Here is a 20,552-nt window from a genome sequence, read left to right on the forward strand (position 1 = left end):
ACACACACACACACACACACACACACACACACACACACACACACACAACCCAGTGGGTAGAACAATAATAAACTTTTAAAAAATCATTTAAAAAATTTTTTTGAGTTCCAAATTCTCTCCCTCCTACCTTCTGCCCCTCCCCCACCCAGAAAATGATAGCATATAGTGAAAGTGAACCTGTTCAATTTTTATTTTGCTTCTTTTTTTTTCTGCCAAGGATAGTGATTTTTGAACTGGAAATGACAGAATGAAAATGAATAATCAAGGCTTGATCCCCAAGAAATATAAGGAGATGTTTAGGGATTACCTTGTTTATCTTAATGAGTTCAAATCACTTGGCCCAAATGAACTAAATCCTTGGAAAATGAAGAAACTGACCACAGTGATCGCTAAGCCACTGTCAGTACTGAAACTCGATATTAATCAACAAGCGTTTATTAAGCACCGACTATATGCCAGGCACTGTGCTAGGCACTAGGGCTGTAAGTACAACGAATGGAATCATTCCTGCTTAAAATAGAGCTTACATTCCAGTGGGGAAGATAGTATACTCCAGTGGGGAAGATAGTACACACATATATAGTTAGTACATATGTAAGCATACACAAAATAAATATGAAGAGAATAAATACATTCAAAGTGGTTAGATACAAGCAGTGAGAGAGAGAAGGCACTTGCTGCTGGGTAGATCAGGAAAGGCTGTATTCAGAAGATCATGCTTGAGCTGGATCTTAAAAGAAGAAAGGGATTCACTCTGTAAGGCAGAGGAAAGGAGAGAGTACATTTCAGGCATGAGGGAAGGCCATGGAAAAGATTGGGAGGAAGGCAGCTAGGTGGTACAGTAGACAGAGCACTGGCTCTGGAGTCAGGAGTACTTGAGTTCAAATCCAGCCTCAGACCCTTGACACTTAGTAGCTGTGTGACCCTGGGCAAGTCATATAACCCTGATCGCCTCACCAAAAAAAGAAAAAAAAAGAAAAGACAAGATTGGGAGAAAAGAGATGGAGTGTTATGAGGAAAAGAGAGAAGATGAGTTTGGCTGGTTCTGAGCATTCAGGAGGGACAGTAAAGTACAATTAGAAAGGAAAGATGGGTTGGGTCAGGTTGCCCTCTGTACTGTACTACATTGCCTATAGTCTTATTCTTGAGTTAAAAAAGTAACTTTATAAGTTTAAATTGGAGAAGTATGGTGTGGTTTGTCCTTTGTTCTCAGAGATGACCATGATCAGGGAGATGATGACTTGACTTGCATTGAATTGGACTTGAGTGAGGGAGAGCTGTGCAAAGTCACCAGCCTCACTTTCTCCTCCAGAGTCATCTGGGTCCAATGGCCAGATACAGATCAGGGCAACTGGAGATGGCGCAGGATACAGTGGAAGACCTTGGCCTTTTGAAGCTAAGGTCTTTCCACGTTTTCACTTTGACTGAGGCAATGCTCATTCTGTTTAATAAGTGAGTCAAGGGATGGCCTCTTTAATTAAAAAAAAAAAAAGAAAAAGGTATAGTTAAATATGTGAAAAAGGTCTTGGGGTTTTACTACTTTAAATTCAACATAGGGAAGATAGGTGGCACAGTGGATAGAGTGTCAGGCCTGGAGTCAGGAAGACCTGAGTTCAAATCCGGTCTCAGACACTTACCAGCGGTGTGACTCTAAGCAAGTCACTTAACCTTGTTTGCCTCAGTTTCCCCATCTGTAAAATGAGCTGGAGAAGGAAATGGCAAACCACTCTAATATCTTTGCCAAGAAAGCCCCAAATGGGGTCATGGAGACTCAGACATGACCAAAACAACTAAGAAAAATTGAATATGAGTCAATAGTGTGGTAGCACAACCAAGAAAAACTAATGTAATCTTGGAATGCATTAAGAGGTCTAGCATCTAACAAGAAGGAGGTGACTATCTCTAGTCAGATCACATCTGGGAATCTGTGTTTAGTTCTCAGTTTAGTATTGAGGATATTGGGTAACTAAGTTTAGGAAGGGAATTGATAAGCTAAAGAGCATCCCAGAGGAAGGTCACTATGATGGTGAAGAGCCTTGAATTTGGGCCATTTGATAATAGGTTGAAGGACCTGGAAATGTTTAGCCTGGAGGAGAAGTGACTCCAGGAGAGAGACATGATAATTGTTTTGAGCGTTTAAAGGCCTTTCACATCAAGGAGGGACTATATTTGTCTGACTGACCCCAGAGGGCAGAACCAGGAACAATGGGTGAAAGTTGCAGAGAGACAGTTTTAGGCTTGATGTCAGAAGACAAACAAACAGAAACTGAAATTACTTCCTGACAGGGCTGTCAGAAAATGAGTATTCTCCCTCCATGGAAGTTTTTAAGCAAAGGCTGGATGACTAGTTGAGTAGATTGTGGTGCAGATTTTTTTGGGCGTTTGTTTTAGAGGAGATGGCCACTGAGGCACCTTCCAACTCTCGGATTCTGTGAAAGGAATGGGATTGAATCACCACAGATCCATCACTTCTGCTGGGAAGAACTCAAAGCTCCTATTCTGAGAATGAGTCAGTGGCCTCATCACACATAAGAGAGAATGTTATTGTTCATTTGGTAATAACACCTTAAAATTACATAGCTACTTTCCTCTCAGAAGTTAAAAGCCACTAATATTTTTAGTAGAACCAGAAATTTCAGTCTCTTGCTCTTTCATGTTTGAGGCCAGGTATTCCTGTCTCCATAATTCTGTTGCAGACAGTTTACCTTCTTTGCAGGAGGCCTGGTTTTTAATACTTTGCTCACAAAATTGCTTTGTAAACTGAGAATGTAGCCTGGTACAGTCAAAACAGCTGGATCTGGACTTGGGGAACTACATTATGTCCTGGATGTAAATTTTCTACTAAGGAACTGCGCAGCCTTGAGTGAGTCACTTTCCCTTTGAAGGCCTCAGTTTGCTTATTTGTCAGATGCGGGATTTGGACCAACTAACCTCTAAGATTCCAGCCAGGTCTATATCAATGCTTCTATAATGATGTTTAAGGTTCTTTTTAGGCTCAGATATTCTATATTTTTTTTATTCTCAGACCCCTTCCAGATATGACATTCTGTGTTCTAATGTCCTATTCAATTCTGACATTCTATGATTCTGTCTCTTAGACTTATACAGGGGCAGCTAGGTGGTGCCATGATGCATAGAGCACTAGATCTGGAGTCAGGAAGACCTAAGTTCAAATCCAGCCTCAGACATGTCCTAGCTGTGCGAACTTGAGAAAGTCACATAAGCTCTTTGCCTTATTTGCCTCAACTGTAAAATGGAGATATTAATAGCACCTACCTCACAGGGTTGTTGTGAGAATCAAATGAGATAATATTTGTAAAGTGCTTAGCACAGTGGCTGGCATATTGTAGATGCAATATAAATGCTTGTTCCCCATTTCCTTTCCTTTTATATGTAATGGATTTATAGAGATATGAGAAAAAAGACCATGAAGATATATATTTATATGTGTGTATGTGTGTGTATATATATATAATATATATGTATGCAGTGTATATGTATGCACAATACAATCCACATGTATATATAATAATATACACACATGTGTATGTATACATACACATACATATATGTGTATGTATGTACACAGACACACACACACACACATATATACTCATATGTATGTTTGGCCTCAGCATGAGATTTGGACCCTCATTACTGTCAGACTTTGTCTTCCAAGTGTGTTAATCAATTTACTCATCAGGATCCAGCAAAGCAAAGAAAGCGGATCCCTTCCAGGCTCCTAAGTAATTCTATGAGCCTTGAAACCCTGTCCTTCCAGCTGCCAGACTCTTGTCTTGCCAAGGCTAGAACTTGCACTGCATTGCTAGTATCTCAGTACACAGATGGATTGGGTCTTCTTGTGTTCCAGTTGAACAAATTGATTTTCATTTGCAGGGGTTTATGCTGGAATGCAAAGTTAGTAGCATTACCCTTGCAAGACTTTTCCAATACTTCCAGTTCTGTTCAGTTCTCTACTTCTCCATCTTCCAACTTTTTGTAACTTATTTGTAACTTCATTTTCCATCTCTTGGAATCATTTCCATTTCACAGTGTCCACAGCAAATTACCAGGCTTTCCATCTGACAGTGAACTAGAGACACACTCCTGCCCTCTTGGATATCATCAAACATTATTTATGTGAGAGACAGAAAGACTTTTGTACAGACCTAATTACAATCTTTTATATTTGAAGCACTCTTATGTGGATGAGGGCGTAGATTAGTTCTGCCTCCAAAGAGCTGAACAGAGACTAGATGAAAGTTTCCAAGAGGTAAATTTCTAGCCCATATAAGGAATAGATTATATTTAAGAATTAGAATAGGAGGAGAGATAACTTTCTTGTTAGTGGAGTTGTTCCAGTGGAGACTGGATGATTCTATGTAGGAGATTTTAAGAGAAGGGATTCCTGTGTTAGGTGAGTTAGACCTCTGAAACCGCTTCCAACTCTCGAATTCTATGATTATGAAGGAGGTGTGTAGAAACAAAGAGGAATAAGTGTATGCGTTTATAAAGGTATGGGGTGTGAGGCAGGAGAACTGAGTTCTAATCCTGACTTTGCTATTAACTACCTTTATAACTTTGCATATTTCATGGCCTTTCCAAGGCCTCAGGTTCCTGCTCAGTAAAACGAAGGTGTTGTATTAAGTCATTGCTAACATACCAGGTCTTAAAAATATTATTTAATTCTATATTTCTATGCAATGGAATTTCAGACATTAAAAAATCCCTACAACACTAGTGTCTGGGTTCATTTTCTATTATCCGTACATATTGCTGTTTGGTGGGGTGGAAGGAGGAAGGAATCTTATACCTTCTACCATGAACAAAAATATTAAGACTCGGAAGGAGAGAAAAAAATTGGTTGAGGGATTTGAAAATCAAGATACATGTGCTAGGATAGTACCCAACTTTTGCCTTGAAGTGATGATCATGCAGAGTAAGCATGGTTTCATCATTAAAAAGTCATGCCAGAGTAAACAAACTTCCTTTTTTTATTTTGGTCAGGGTTGCCACTTAGGTAGACCAGTAAAATGTTACAGATGGAGGGTACCTAGATTAAGACCACGTACTAACATCACCTATGCTATTTTTATTTGTTAAATTTCTATTTATTTTGTTAACTATTCTCAATTACATTTTAATCTGGTTCCTGCCACACTTGGAGTATTGTAGGCCACATAGGACCTGTGGGCTGTGTATTTGACACCTCTGTCCTAAGGGACTCCAAGGATTTTGGCAATGCCTTGAAGTTGAACTCTTCTACACATGTCTGCCACAATTAGAATGTGAAACTCTTTCAGAATGGAATTTGTCTCCTTTCTTTTTCTCTTTGTATTCCCAGTGCTTAAGGAAAGCTTAGCACATGGTCAGCTTTTAATAAAACACTTTTTCATTGCATTCCATATGTTCACTATGTGGGTCTGCCCAACATAATAGGAGACTTCCTTGATTTTTCTTAACATGATAAAGATACTAAATAGGGACTGGTCACCACTTAACCCTTGTTATTACCTTATGACCAGCCTACAGATATATATATATATATATTTTTGTCTTATACATTTTTGATGACATTCTTTTTATCAATTAAAAAACTAATTCCTTGTTCGTAGTGTGTTGTGGTCAGTTCATACTCACTTGGCACCTCTCCATTGTATTCTCTGTTTTACAGTATAGAATGGAATCTTATACCGTATTAATAGAATAGTGTCCAAAACAAGGGAGTTAATAGTCCTGTTATACTATGTTAAGGTAAGACCACATTCTGGAGTGTTGTTTTTGGAAATTGCTATTATGTTTTCAGGAAGACATTGATAAGCCTATACCATACAAGGCTTCACTGAATGAACTAGGGGTGTTTAGCTTGAAAAAGAAAAGACATAGAGGGAAACATGATTATCTGCCATCAAATATTTGAAAGGCTGTCATCACTGGGAGCCTTTGAGTGTAGGTAAGATGACTGCTTGGAGAGGACGTTGTAGACAAAATTCCTAGGTGCGTACGGATTGTACTACTTAGCTTCTACCCTCCCTTCTAGCTCTGATATTCTATGACCCTATGGACAAGAGACAAATGGAATAGAATAGTGAGTAGGGGAAAGGGAGGAAGTGAGGTGTGTGTGTGTGTGTGTGTGTGTGTGAGAGAGAGAGAGAGAGAGAGAGAGAGAATGGAAAATGAGGTGAGGGCAGGGTTCAGGAAATGGATGCAATTGTGGAAGGTGAAGAATGCCAAGAGGAAGGCAGTGCAGTGGTCAGGGCAAAAGCCAGTGGTCGTGAAATGACCGGGGACCACTTATCCCCTGTGCCAAGGTGTGCTGTTCCTATATTCTATTTAGACTGAGCAATCTATTTCTAACCTTTTGTTGACTTTCTGATCAGCACTTGGAGGAATTGGAAATCAAATAAGTGTAGAAAGTCATTGTCTTTCCACATAATAAACAAAATCATTGGCCAGTGCAAGCAGAATATATTTATCATAATATTTTTGCAAATAGCACACTGCATCTTGTTACTGAGTTACTATTAGAATCTGTCCCCTACTGTCTCAAGTGAATGACTAATTTTTCTTTTTGTGTTTCAAGAATATCATTTAAAGGAGACAGAGGAGGATTTATATTTTTTTTCTTCTTTTTTGAGGGAAAAATAGGTCTGGCTTATATTGCGTGATATTTGGCCCTCAGTAAATTGGGTCTTGCTAGCTGGTTTCCAGGTTCACTTAAAGATTCTGAATATAATGGATCCGGCCTGTATCTATTCTCTAATGTCCATCCTGGAATGACACCTTCATCTTTAGTAGACATTTGTGCATATTCTACCATTTCTCTCTGGTGAAGGCTTGATTTCTGTCTTCTCTTGGATGCTTAGCTATATGTGTTGGATTTCATTTCATTAAAAAATATTATATGCATGATAAAGTTACACTGTGCACTGCCTCCAGCTGCCTTCTGGTATTTCAGGAATATTGTGCAGTAAAATCTTATTAAGACAGTTCTAGATTATTTTAAAATTCGATGTAATTCAATTCATTCATCAAACATTTATTAAACAGCTACTGAATGCAGAGTACTGTGTGTGTGTGTGTGTGTGTTTTAAAAAAAAAGGTTTAGATAAGCTATAGTGTATACCTTTTCAGGGTTAATATGGGAATAAAACCCCAATACAAATAGCCATAACATGTGATATCATGTAAGTGCTGTGATGTTTTAAAAGGTTCGAGAGACATAATTTCTGGGTAATTTAATAATTTTATTAATAATGTCAGCATTTTAATAAAAGGATCGTCATTTGGCTCTCTCTTAGACCAAAGATAATCACAGTGGCAGGCTCATGGCTTATATGTCCTTTTGGAAGAGGAGGGTTCCTGAGGGTGGCCATTGATTCTGATTGGTTAACACTTAATGAGAGAGGGGCAGCTAGGTGATACAGTGGATAGAGCACTGGCCCTGGAGACAGGGGGACCTAAGTTCAAATCCAGCCTCATCTACATTGATACTCACTAGCTGTGTGACCCTAGGCAAGTCACTTAACCCTGATTGCCTCACCAAAAAAACCCCAAAAATTAATGAGATAATAAATATTTCAATGAGGGTCTGGACCTGAACTTTGCTTGTATCATTTACTTCTAAGTTAGCCCCAGCTTTGGGCAATCTGTTCAAAGAATTTATCCCTACTGAAACCTGAGCAGAGCACAGTAACTGCCCCACCTGGGTGGGGTCTGGATGGAGGAGAAGATTGGCTCAATCTTCAAAGACTGAGGTTTTGAAATGAGGATAAAAGAAAAAGGGTGAAATCTGAATCTCCCCAAATCATTGGTTATTAATAATCATTTCTCTCGGTGTATTTAGGGAGATTTTTAAAAAGTACTATATGAAATCTTAGGAAGAAGGTCATTATGTACTAGAGGGACCAGAAAAAGTTCCCTGGAGGAGATGGCATTTGTGTTGGCTTTAAAGGATGTGTAAGAATTCAATAGACAGAGAAGAAAACAGGACTATTCTAGGCATTCGCAAATAGTGTGAGCAAAGGCAAAGGAGGTGAAAAAAATACAAGGAGTGGTCAGAGAATGGTGCAATTTGGTAAGAGAATAAAGTACATAGAGGGCATTGATATGGTCAGAAAGCTCATTTTGCGCCAGATTATGCAGGGCCTTGAATGCTAAGGAACAGAATTTAAAATGTTTTTAAAAAATACTTGGTAAAACAATATAGACCATTCATTGTACAGTGTACAGATTTCTCTTGATCTTATATTCCAGATTAAGGAGGTTTAACCAGAAACCAGATTTAACCTATCCAAAAGTGGTACATCTGAATTTATTTGTGCATTTGTGTCAGTGAAACAAATTAAATAAAAATAAACACTCTTGCTCTGATGACTACTTTTTAACATTCTCCTGGGTGGAAGCTGACTTGAGGTCATGCCTTATCTATTTCAAACATATCTATTCTCTTGTCAAATACTTCCCTTGTAATCAGCATCCTCTTTTCTCCACTTAACACAAAGAAAACCTAATCTCATTCTCATTTTGCTGCTTTCTTTGCAAAAAGAAATATGACAGAGACCTGACTGCCTAGCCAATCTGCCTTGCTTTTAGTTCTCCATTTCATAAGAATTCAGTGGGTTGGGTTTTTTTTTTTGCCTTATTTTTACTGGATTGAGAACGTATATGAAAAATTCATTGTTAGTGGAAGCATTCTTTTCAATTCACTGTACTGTATTTCTTTTCACCATTCTAATTATCCCCTTAACTCACTGCTGCTCATATTTATAGATGTCTACTCCTCCTCCATCCCTCCCTCTCCTCCAGACATCAGAATGACTTAAAAGGCATTTGCTAGTTGTCCAGAATTCTAGTTTATCGACACTGAGGAAGAGCCCCAGAGACTCAGACTATTCTACTTCTTGTCCTAACACCACCCCCATGAATGTTAAATGTTGAGACACACATCTCTACTTTCCACAGTAGCTTTATATGACAAAGACAGTTTTAGTTCTTCAGTCCTTTATCTGAATGGTGATCCCTACTCATGAGACACACTAGCCATATTGATGCTTCCCTCTCTTCTTGGGAAGCAGCTGCTTGCTGTGGGGAGAGGAAGAATTCAAGCTGTAATAAGTGTTCAACAATTAATATTAATTTATATCTGGCAGTAGAGCTGGGATATGAACCCAGGTTGTCTGATTTTAAATCCATTGCTCCCCATTCTACTTGGTTACATGTTTAAAGGACACAGAAGAACAAATATTCAAACACTTGGGAATCTCTACTTTGCAGATAAACATTTGGAATGGCATTTAAATCATCCTTATCTATTAATTAACTGACTTCTCTCTAGAGCCCTCTAGCAGTAGAATTTTTGTTTCTAGTTTAGTTGGAGTTACTTTAAGGAGCTGAAAATAATAAAACTAAACTGATTTAAAAAAAAAAGACATTGCTTTATTTAGACATTGCACTAATCCAGCTGGCCTTTCTTTCAGTTCATATGACCGTAGGATTTAGACAGCAAAGGTTCTTAACTTGGGATCTGTGAATTTGCTTTAAAAAAATTTATTTTGAAAACTATATTTTAACATAGTTGATTTCTTCTGTAATCCCATACATTTTATTTTATGCATTTAAAAACTTTATTCTGAGAAGGGATCCACAAGCTTCACTAGACTGTTGAAGGGTTGTAGGACAAAAAAAAAAAAGGTTACAAACTCCTAATTTAGAAAGAAATCAATTTTAGAAGTCATCGAGTCCAATCCACTCATTTTATGGACTAGTTTGAAATAGCGAACAATTTTGACCCATAGTTAATAACAGTACATTATTGCAGATATGTATTATATGACTGATTCTAGGCCAAGACAACAGAAGCATAGATAAGATTATTTTCCTTATTGTGATCTATGCCTTTACTTGCCTCTGAACTAGGAAGGCAGATGGTCAGAGGTTTCACTTGTGCATGTATAAAGAAATGTCCCAGAAGAGAAGGATAATAGTCCTTATAGCTGAGTGTCTCTCCCCCCCACCTTCCCTCCTTGGGGATTCCTCTTACTTTTTTTGGGGGGGGGGCTAGGCAATGGGGTTAAGTGACTTGCCCAGGGTCACACAGCTAGTAAGTGTCATGTGTCTGAGGCCGGATTTGAACTCAGGTTCTCCTGACTCCAGGTGCTTTATCCACTGCACCACCTAGCTGCCCCCTCCTCTTACTTTCTAATAGACTGACAGCCTGTCTACCTTTGTTGCTCTTGGTTTCTTTGTAGCCTGTGTGTATGTGGAAGTGCCCAGATTTCCCCAGATTTCCTAATCTTGATAATGAAAGAAAATTCTTTTTCTTTTAATTCTGCTGGAGTGGTATGAGATTGAGCTCTGAGTTTTTGAACTCATCTTTCAGTCCCTCAGGCTTTCAACCTGAAGAGTCATCCTGTATTCCTCACTATCTCTCATTGCTGTCTCTCCTGTCCATATCCAATCTGTTGCCAGGGTCTGCTGGTTTCACTTATGTAAAGTCTCTTGAAAATGCCCCCTTCTCTCCTCTGATACTGCCACCACTCTAGCCCAGTCCCTCATCACCTCATGCCTGGATTATTGTAATAGCTGATAGTGGGTCTACCTGTCTTAGGTCTCTCCCCACTCTAGTCCATCCTTTATTCAGCCACTAAGACGAATTTCCTAAAGCACAGGCAGATCTGACCATGTCCTTCCCCACCTTCAACTCCCCCCACCCTGTCCCCAATAAACTCTACTGGTTTTTTATTGCCTCCAGGATCAAATACAAAATTCTCTGCTGGTCACAGTCCTTTGAACCTAGCCCCCTATACCTTTCCAGTCTTCTTAAAATTGCTCCCCAATACATACTCTTCGATCCAGTGACACACTGGCCTCCTGGCTGTTCACGAACAAGGCTATACATGTCTCATCTCTGGACATGTTCTCTGGCTGTCTCCCATGCCCAGAATACTCTCCTCCCTCAACTCTACCTGCTGACTTGACTGGCTTCCTTTTAATTCTAACTAAAATCCCACCTTCTGTAGGACAGTAGGCACTTAAAAATGTGTGTGAGCAGATTGAATACTGTTTGCCTTTCAGGCAAAGGCCCATATTTGTGATCTCTTTAAGTCATTCATTTGCACCTCCAATTTGGTGTCAACCCTTAGAGAAGTGGGAAGAGAAGGGCGGAACAAGTTATGTTCAACATTGGGCTGCAAGTTCCTTGCAATATTGAGCCGGTAAGATTTGGATGGTATCTTGACCAAACAAGCACCTAAGGCCATGTTATTGTTATAGGTTATCAAATAGCTTGGCAAACTCTCAGCTGCCCAGCCCCTGAGGTGAGTGGCAAGATGGATAGAGGAAAACATGACAGGAGAAAGTCATTACTTTAGTTCCTTCATTTGGGTTCCCTTTCTTCCTACTTTCTAAGGAGCAATGTAAGGAATAGTGTTTATAACCTTCTAACACCATAGCATTTGTGTTTCCTGTTCTGTTAGAACACAAAGATCATAGAATCATAGTTGTAGAGCTTAAAGGGACCTCAGCACTCATCTAATCCAACTTATTTTACAGATGAAGAAACTGAGGCCCAGCTAGGTCAAATTACTACAAGGTCCCACAGATATTATATTTTAAATGGAAGAGCTGAGATGTGAACATAGGCCTTCTGATGTCAAATCTAGCCCTCTTTCCACTGAACCACGCTGATATCTATTTCACTATTTCAATAGAAGCACAGCTCTATTTAACACAATGTATATATGTAGCCTTTTGCTTTCATGCTTCATTTGCCAATTGAATCCCACTCCTGGTTTGGCTGTGGATTCCCTTAAACAATCAACCTTCACCTCTTATAGTTAAACAGCATAAAAATCTTCAGTTCAATGCTGATACCTATACCATGAAAGACATTGAACCTCTTTTTGCATTCAGAACCCTCCACAATCTGACCCCACCTCAGACTTTCCAGGCTCATCTTACTTTTATCTTTTCCCTCCTGGCATATTTTTTTTTTTTTGAGATTGGGTCTTTATTTTGCCCAGGCTGGAAGTGCAACAGCCACTCATGGGCCAGATCTCAATGTGGATTGGCATGGAAATTTGACCTGCTGTATTTCTCAGTTTAGCCTTCCTTAGGCAGCCTGGTGGCCCCTGGTTCTCTGGGACTCACTATATTGGTGCTGTCTGTGCTTGCACATGATTGACAGCATACTGCAGCTCAGAACTCCTGAGCCCAAGTGATCCACCAGTCTCAGCCTCTTAGTAGCAGTCTGCCACCATTCCTGGTCCTTCCTATTACACTTCAGCCAACCTAGGCTACTCTCTGCACCCCTAGTTGTGTCTTGTACTTTCCTCCCTCTGTGTATTTACTCACAATGGTGTGTGTGTGTGTGTGTGTGTGTGTGTGTGTGTGTGTGTGCGTGTGTGCACACGCTCGAGCGTGCCTACAGCGTCCTGTCCTTTCCCTTTTTACTAAATTCTCTCCTAGTCCTTGAAGTCCAGCACAGATACTACCTTCTCCATGAACTCCTTCCCTGATCCCTGTGGTCCATAGTGGCCTTTCCCTTTGGATCTCAGCATTTTGTTTGGTACCTTGATAATGCATGCATCATATAATATTATAAATGATAGTTATATATGTTACTGTCTTATCTTTCTGTCAGCTGTGAGCTCCATGAGAATATTAAAATTGATATGACTGAATTTCTCCAGCAGTATGTTCACTTGTTGGTTAATAGGCAAGAATCTCACATTTAGAGTGTCTACAGCTAAGTTAATATTTATAGACAACCTAAAAGCTTTAAGAGTCTTAGTACCCTCTTCCCCCCTTTTCTGTACTTTGTTATTATTGCTGTAGAAGCAGAAAGGGATTGCCTAGGACTGGGACATTTTAAATTTTCTTTGTTTCATGGGTTGCTATGGCCATATAATTCATCACCAAGTGACCATCCTAGGAGTGAGGGCAGAGACTTTGACTTACCTAATCTTTGTATTTTCCTCCTGTGCTTAGCATGGTGTGCTATAAAAAGTAGGTGATTTCTAGACATTTGAAAAAAAATGAATGAATGAAGGTCATTTAGAAAACACTAGCTCACAAAAGCATGTTTCCAAGGGCTGCAAAGCAGAATGACAGAGGTCATTAGTGTTTTACTAATTTGTCTTTTGTTCAGAGTGTGGGTTAATTTCTTGATCCTACTAAGTTCCAAAAATATTTGAAGTTCAGATGTTGGAGTCTGTTTTTACAGAGACAGCCACATGATCAGAACTGTGATGGAAACCTCTCAACAACATGAATGGGAAAATTACTTTTATGAACATCGAATTCTCATGAGAGAATCCTTGCCTCTGACATGTATTGAGAAGTATCTGCCAAATTATCCATTTCTTTGTATTTGCTAAATTAGAGGTAATTCAGACATCCTCTGGTTGAGGATGAGATGCCAGACTCAAAAAGGCAAATGATTGTGTTCCAGTTAAAATGTTGCCAAGGTGGGTGTGCCCAATGGAGAGACCAATTTTTGCCCCGAAACACCCTTTAAATAAAAACACCTTTAGAAGACAGTTTCATTAAATATGTCAATGCCAAAGGTTCCATGCCTTATCTGTACTTTGAATCTTTGTGGTCCTGAAGTTGAAGGTGTCTCTTAAGAAATCTCTGATAAGGAGAAGGATCCTTATGATTTGTGTAGCTGGTGCTCTGGGTGATTTATCTGTATGTTTCAAGTCCTAATCAGGACCTTATTTTATGCCCAAGTCATAGAATGTTGGAGTTGGACAGGACATTAAAGCTCATTTGGTGAGGCCCCTATTTTTACCAATGCAATAACTGAAGGTAATGGGATGGGGGTGGAGGATGGTTGATGGTACAACCTCAGCCGCTGCTCCAGCTACAGTGTATTTATTTTATCAAGCAAGGATGTATGAATGGGTATAGGCATAAAAGCAGAGTCAGGGCAATAAGAAGCAAATTCTGGAAGCTCTACTAGACCTCAAAGTACTGAATTTGGAATCGGGAGAAATTTGGGTTCAAATTCCAGTTCTTATACTTATTCCCTGGGGGGATCCTGGAAGACAAACAAACTTTCTAAGCCCCATTTTCTTCTTCTCTGAAGTGGAGGTAATGCTTGTCTGCCTACCCCATAATGCTGCAGGGGCCCGGATGGGAGTGGGGGAATTATAGATGGAGAGCTGCAATGGAATGTAGGGACCATTCAGTTCAGTCCCCTTATTTTATAGCTCAGAGACATTGTGACTTACCCAAGATCACACAGGTAGTAAGTAATAAAGATGGGAGTCAAATCTAGGCACTCTGATTTCAGATTTAGTACTATTCTCATTTGGACTCCTGCCTCAGTTCCCTGGGTTATTAAAATCCTTGGCTTTGCTCTCAAGCAATGATGCCTCATCTTTTGTACTTCTCAGGCTGATCTTCTTGGTATCAGTCCTATTTCCAACTGGAGTATGACTTGGCTTCCTTACAAATTCATTCCTAGCGTTGTTATTTGTGGCCTCAAATATTGCTGCAGCCTAGTGCTGGCTCCTAAAAGAAGCTAAGAGGCAAGAAGTGATGATGTGTCCAATGCCCCACAAGGCGTCAGTGGGAGAGACAGCCAGAAGCTAGATTTATTTTCCTCTCTAATATTTGCTTGAAGATGTAGTATTTGCTTATAGGACCACTTACTTCTTATCACTCCCCTTCAGACATTCTCCATTCCTGTTAAACCAGCATGCTTGCTGTTCTTGGTATATGATATCTCACCTTCAGTCTCAGATCCTTTGCACAGGTAGGTAGTCCTTCCATGTCTGCAACCAACTCCATCCTGTCTTTGCTTCTTCAATATCTCAGCTTCTGTTTATACATGTTATATGTTATAAGGTTTTTCTTTTTGTTTTTTTCTTTTTCAATGGAGAAAGGAATTGGGAGAAAAAAAATAAATATTTATTAGTTAAAAAATAAAAGAAATTAACATTTAAAAAAATCTTTAGCTTAACATACAGCTTAGAGGCCATCTCTTATCAATTTCACTTTATTTAATTGTGTTCATATTGCATCTTTTCCTCACCCTCTCTTTTCCCACAGAATGCAAGCTTCTTGAGAGGAGGGATTATTTTGCTTTAGCTTTTATGTCCTCCCTGCCTAGTATAATGCCTTATACATAGCAAGTGCTTGATTAATGTTGAATTGAATTAAATGTGAATTAAACTTGGGAGTTATAGACTCATAACTAAAGATGTATAATTTCTGAAAGGACAACTTCAGAATGGATTTGGAACTTGGGCGAGAGTTCTTTTAAAACATTGAGAGAACATTTACCATATATTTGGGTATGTTTCAGTGATTACTTTTCAGTTACACTAGTGTAATAATAATAATAATTACAATAACTAGTATTTATATGTCACTTACTATGTGCCAGGCCCTGTGCTCAGTGCTTTACAATGATGATCTCATTTGGTCCTCATAATAATCCTGGGAGGTTGGTGCTATTATTATCCCCATTCTGCAGATGAGAAAACTGAGATTAAGTCACTTGCCCATGGTCACACAGCTAATGAGTGTCTGAGGTCAGATTTGAATTCAGGTCTTCTTGACTCCAGGCCTACCACTCAAGCTATTGGCCCATCTAGCTGAAATGTGTTGCTTGCATTTTGTATTGGCAAATTAGGGTTATACCATTCTTTTCTTTTACCTTTCTTTCTTTCTTTTTCTTTTTCTTTTTCTTTTCTTTTTAGTCTTCTTAATAGAATTGAAAGCACTATACTACAGTGATCCAAGAACACTAATCATAAACCATTCGGAAAGCCAAAGCATTCATTTCAGTACCAGAGACGGCTACTGTTTCAGCCGTCTGTCATTGGTTGTTTAAAAAAAAAAAAGCCTGAATTCTTGGAAAGCTGTGTTCTGGACATTCAAATAGATAGGTTTCTTATACAGGGAATAAAAAAAAAAGGAAAAGAAAACTTTGATAACTTTTGCTGGAACCGTGGCTTGATTTTTTTCCTCTGAAATGAAAGGGAGGAAAAAATCCAACAACTATAGGCCCTGAAATACATCTGAAGGCTGTTATCAGTGTTTAGTTGACTAATCATTGCTTTGTCATATGCTGTCCCTTCTCTGTGCCTTTGATCACACAGTCCGTGAAGCCTGGAATGCATCATCAAATCCTCCCATTCCTCTACTCTTGAATTTTGTCTGTTGAAATCCTCTCTTTTCACAGTCCAGTTCCGGTGCCACCACCTCCATGAAGCCGTCCCTGACTCTACCACCGAAAGTGATTTTTCCTGCCTCTGAATTCTCAGAATACTTTGGCTGGGCTTCTCTTTTGTGTTTTTCTCACTTTCCTTTGTGTCCATGTATCTTTCCTTCTCTTTTCCCTCCCTCTGCATCTTCCATTCTGTAAGCTTTTGAGAATAGGGCCTGAGTAATATATGGTTCAATTCTTTGGAAGCAGTAGGTGCTTAGTAAATATTGTTTGAATTGAATTGATAGGGAATATTTTAACCAATCAAAATGTGATTCTTTCCTCCATGGGACAAATTGTGTTTGCCATGATTAAACTTAATACAAGTGCATGAGTTCATGGACCCCACAGAGATGTGTGTGTGTGTGTGTGTGTGTGTGTGTGTGTGTTCACTGAAGTGTACTCAGGGAACCAGTAAGTGAGCTCCCAGATGCCATTGATAAATTCAAGTCAGTTCATGGTCCAGGTCTCTAAAAGAACTGGTAGACACTATTTCTGAGGCTTAGGAAACTAGAAAGGTGGCATGGGATTGGAGATGGGTCTTAAAATTAAAAAAAAAAAGGGAATAGAAAAAGAGACTTCAAACTGAAAGCCAGATTCAAAGCAGGCCTCTGACACATACTGGCTGTGTGGCCATGGGCAGATCACTTAATCTCATGATATACTACCAGAGGTGGGGAACCTGCAGCCTCAAGGCTACATGTGACCCTCTAGGTCCTCAAGTGCAGCCCTTTGACTGAATCCAAACTTCACAGAACAAAACCCCTTAATAAAAGAATTTGTTCTGTAAAGCTTGGACTCAGTCAAAAGGCTGCACCCAGTGACCTAGAGGGCCACATGTGGCCTTGAGGCTGCAGGTTACCTACCCCTATAGACTATTGGTGTCAAGTTCAAATAGAAGCAGAGGCCACTAATCCATATAGAAAGGTCCCTCCTGGCTGCATGTGGACTTAGTTTTAATATGCAATGTTAGCTCTGTTTTATTATATTTTTATTTATTTTGTTACATATTTCCCAATTATATTTTAATCTGGCTCAGGTCATATTGGGGAGTTAACCTGCAAGCCATGTTTTTAACAACTCTGTTCTGGATAATTCTCTTAAGCTAAGCTGCAGAGAAGGTGCTGACCTGCTTTGATATAGGGAGTTTCCTCACCTGAGAGTTCTCCATCCCAGTGAAATCACAGGTCCACGCCCTGTCCCTATTAAACTGGCAGGTTTATGGAATGCTTGAGTTAGAGTTTACTTAGATTTTAGCAGTGTCTGATAAAGTATTTGGTGCCATTCATAGGCAAAAAGATGGAGAAGTGGAGTAGGTGGATCAGAACTAGTTCAGTGGCCAGACCCAGATGGTTCTAAGTCAACTTGGAAGAAATTCTCCAGCAAAGTGTCCTGCAGATCCATGTTTGGCCCTTCAGTCCATGAATCAGGGCTCCACAACACTCTCAGGGGCTTATAAAAAGAGCCGTGACCACTGAGAACTGAAAGAGAAGACTCAGAGTTAAACTGTGGAGAAGAGAGAATTGTACAGGACATTAGAAAAGATGTAGCTTCATACATGAATTGCAAAAGAATGCATTTCTGTCCTGAAGTTTTTTTGCATAAGGGCTTGCTCCATTTGTAATGTGTCCTTCATGAAAGAAGAGTAATAGACCTCCTCTATCTCCTCCTCCTCCCTCGCCTTCTCCTTCTCCTTCATTTTCTTCTCCTCTTCCTCCTCCTTCTTCATCTTCTTATTCTCCTCCTGCTTCTCCTCCTTTTCCTCCTTCTCCTTCCTCCTGCTCCTCCTCTCCCAACCTCAGTCCCTCACATGCCTGGTTCCATTACTGACTGGCCCAGAAGCATTGACTTGCTTTGTTTCTGACCTGGCTCATTTCACTTCTCCTTAGGTAGCCTATTTCACCCCTGTTCTCCAGGGCTCACTCTATTAGTGCTAGAATTAGTGTGGACACCAGATCGGTTTAAGCCCTACTGTTACTCAGAATGCTTGAACTCAATTGATCTACAAGCCTCAGCTTTCCCAGAAGCAAGGATTATAGATGAATATACATATAATTCTTTGGAATTTACAGTTGAGAAAATGGACCCTTAGAAATTTTAGGTGTCTTCTTCATGGGTAACATCTGTTCTGAATTCATTTAATTGTACTTTTATTTAGCCTGCTTATCTCCATATTTTCTACCAAAATAGCACAAGTTAAATGCTTAGCTAAAATACAGGTAAACTATACCTTCCACATTTTCCTGATCTACTAGTTTAGTAATCCTGTTAAAAAAAAGCAAGTGAGGTTAGTCTTGTTATTAAGAAATTGACAATGTCTTCTTGTGATCACCACTTCCTTTTCTAGATAGTCATTAAACATTGCTTTAATATTATGTATACACATATATACATATGTATGTCTATATGCACATATAGACATACATACATACAAATATATATGTATATATGTGTATGGTATACACATACACACACACACATATCCATCCTGGAATTTTGCCAGGGATTGGATTTGGGATCATTAACATATGGCATGAAGACTCCATTCTCTTCTTTCTTTGAAAAATCAGTACAACATTTATCTTTTTGTTGCCCTGTTGTACTTCTCTCCATGTTCTTTCTTTCTTTTTTATGTTTAATCTTTATTTTTTCAATTACATATAAACAAAAATTTTTAACATTCATTTTTAAAAATTTTGAATTACAAGTTTTCTCTCTCCCTACCCCCTCCCTTTGAAAAGGCAAGCAATTTTATATAGATTATACATATGCAGTCATGTAAAATATTTCCATATTAGTCATGTTACAAAAGAAAATGCTGACTGAAAAAACAAGACTAATAAAGAAAGTTTTAAAAAGTATGTTTCAACCTGTATTCAGGAGCTATCAGTTCTTTCTCTGGAGGTCTCCATGATCTTTAACCACTGCAAGTGAATAAAGGCAGCTTTAGTACATTGTGATGTAGTTCTTCTGAGTCTGTTTATTTGATTCGTACACAACCAGGTGTTCACTTGCCATTTCTTTACTTATCTTTGGACTTTAATTCCCTGTTTTGGTTTTGTCCTTTCCAGTCCAAAGATCATTTTCCTTGGCACTGAAACAAAGTAAGGGTTGAGCAGCTCTGACTTCTCTCCATTCTTAATTTTCATACCATCCTCCCTCACCGATTGTCCTGTCCTCCATCTTCTCTGAAAATATAACCAAAACCCCCAAAACAAAGCAACTTTTTTTGGTTATTCAGAAATTTGATAACCAGTCCCAGCTCATTCCAAGCTTTAGAATTCTTGACATTTTTCTTCCTAGACTGTGCCATACTTATATAATCATCTTCTATTACCTACTATTGTTTCCATCTTCTATTCATGTCTTAAAAATCTAATTTGGTAGATGAGTGCCCTATGCATCCACATCATTTGCTATAGAAAATTCCCCCTTCTCCTTTTCATCAGTCTTGTTTCTCTTTGTTCTTGAGAGCTTTCCATTCATCCTGGGCTGAATTTCTCTGCATAATGTTAGTCTAAGGGGTCCTACTAATTTTTTCTCTGCATCCTTTGAGATTTACTTCCCCAAAATCTAGGGTGACTAGTTCTTACAAATCTCATTTGAGTTCAAGACATGCTAGTATGGTTGTCAAAGGCCCAAAGTTTATCATCTATGCTCTTTTCCCCTTTGCCACCAGGAATGGGTTTTAAGCCAGCTCAGGCTACCTTTCTTTAAAAATAAAAATGAGGAAGACCGTTCTACAGGATTTGAGACACTAAGCACATAGGTTAGTCCCATGTGACAGAAAGGCTTTTCCTGCTGGCTAATTGCTTCAGAGGCAATTGATACAATTGAGATCAGTGCTCCCAAAGCCCATTTGTCTTATTTCATCCATCTCTACCCCCACCACATCATTCCCACTAATGTCTAATTTTATTAATATTCATTATTTATAGCATATCACAAAGCTTATGGAGGGGGGCTTACAGTATTTAAGGCAGAGATAAGATACAGTCCTTCCCTGGAGATCTTACAGTATAAGATCATAGATGGAAATTGGAAAAAAAATAAGTCAAGAAAGGTCATGAATTAAAGCCAAGCAGGGTAGGTAGGACAGGTGAAGAGTGGCAGCTTGGTACAATAGAGAGTGCTGGACTTGCCATAAGGAAGGGCTGAATTGAATCTCATTTCTGATACTATCTGTATGATTGAGAGTAAGTCAGTACCCTCTTTAAGCCTAGTTTCTCCCTTTGTCAAATGGGGATGGTAAATGGCTACCTACCTCACAGAGTTGATGTGAGGCTAAAATGAGATATATAAAGTGCTTCAAAAATTTATTCCAGTTGTT

The 20,552-nt window shown here is 39.1% G+C and overlaps 1 protein-coding gene and 1 long non-coding RNA gene across 2 annotated transcripts in view; one reads left to right on the top strand and one right to left on the bottom strand.

The window, feature by feature from the left end:
- The window catches only part of LOC114043891, a 23,562-nt gene extending 8,151 nt beyond the window's left edge, over positions 1–15,411 (bottom strand). Inside the window, exons 1-2 of the long non-coding RNA XR_003569150.1 lie at positions 15,388–15,411; positions 14,740–14,876 (exon numbers count right to left, since the gene is read on the bottom strand). This is a non-coding gene — a long non-coding RNA (uncharacterized LOC114043891). The remainder of the gene's footprint in view (positions 1–14,739; positions 14,877–15,387) is intronic.
- The window catches only part of HS3ST4 (heparan sulfate-glucosamine 3-sulfotransferase 4), a 427,479-nt gene that overhangs the window by 79,958 nt on the left and 326,969 nt on the right, over positions 1–20,552 (top strand). The window lies entirely within an intron of this gene.

Source organism: Vombatus ursinus, unplaced genomic scaffold (assembly GCF_900497805.2).
Source record: "Vombatus ursinus unplaced genomic scaffold, bare-nosed wombat genome assembly UNPS02014770.1, whole genome shotgun sequence".
Classification (NCBI taxonomy): domain Eukaryota; kingdom Metazoa; phylum Chordata; class Mammalia; order Diprotodontia; family Vombatidae; genus Vombatus; species Vombatus ursinus.